The sequence below is a fragment of the Labrus bergylta genome, chromosome 12 (assembly GCF_963930695.1).
Source record: "Labrus bergylta chromosome 12, fLabBer1.1, whole genome shotgun sequence".
In the NCBI taxonomy this organism is placed as follows: domain Eukaryota; kingdom Metazoa; phylum Chordata; class Actinopteri; order Labriformes; family Labridae; genus Labrus; species Labrus bergylta.
This window is the reverse complement of record NC_089206.1, coordinates 28,639,683-28,640,691: the sequence shown is the minus strand read 5'-3', so window position 1 is coordinate 28,640,691 and position 1,009 is coordinate 28,639,683.

Here is a 1,009-nt window from a genome sequence, read left to right as displayed (position 1 = left end):
TTCACGGATACAGGCTTCAATGCTTTCTACTTTCCCACAGGAGACACATTTTTGCTAAATCATTCCTTGATTTTCATCAGCAAGAAAGGTTGTAAGTCCATGCTAGAGGAAGAGGAGTTTCCTGTGCATGTATCAGCCATTTCCTCTAAAGATATGCGGTGCCTGTACTCACAGAGAGGACCTCAAAGATTTTTTGGTGTAGTTTCGGAGAGGAGACACTCACACACTGGAATTATAGGTTGAATGTAAAAAAAAAAAAAAAAAATCCCATCAGAGTATATTGTTCTGCAGTTGGCTGGTGAGTGAAAAGGTGGACTGAAAATTCAACCTTACTCGAGATAAAAAAAAAATTATTTTATACCTGTTTTGAATTTCTGCCTGTGTTGCCATGAACTCAGTCAGATACAAAAGCCTGAAAGGAATTGTTGAACCCAAAATGAAAATCTGGCAATTACTCACCAAGCCTTATTTCTGTTACTGATTGAGTCCTTCTTCCGCATGTCACATAGGCTGAATACCTACCTACAATTGAATTTGAATGCGCACCTGTACCTGTACAAACTTTACTGGCTGACTTTTATGAACTGATATCCAGAAAAATTACATAGCACGACTAGGTATCATTCAATTCAAAGTAGTACACCAGGCTCATTTTACCAAATCAAAACTTGCTAATATTTACCCTAAATTAGATGCTAGCTGCGACAGGTGTCATAAAACCCCTGCCAACCTAACCCACATGTTCTGGTCATGTCCTACTCTGGTGAACTTTTGGTCCATGATCCATGGGCGGTTCTAGGCAGGGGCCAACAGGGGCCAGTGCCCCTGTGACACTGAGCTTGGTCCCCCCTGTGGCCCCCCCTCATAACACATGCACAGTAGTTGACTAAACAACCGGACTCACAATCTAAGTATTAAATACTGTTACTGAAATAAATATAAATTATGGTATTTCATGTTGAGGTATTTAAAGATGTTCGTTATTATTTGGCATAATTTTTTATTTTTT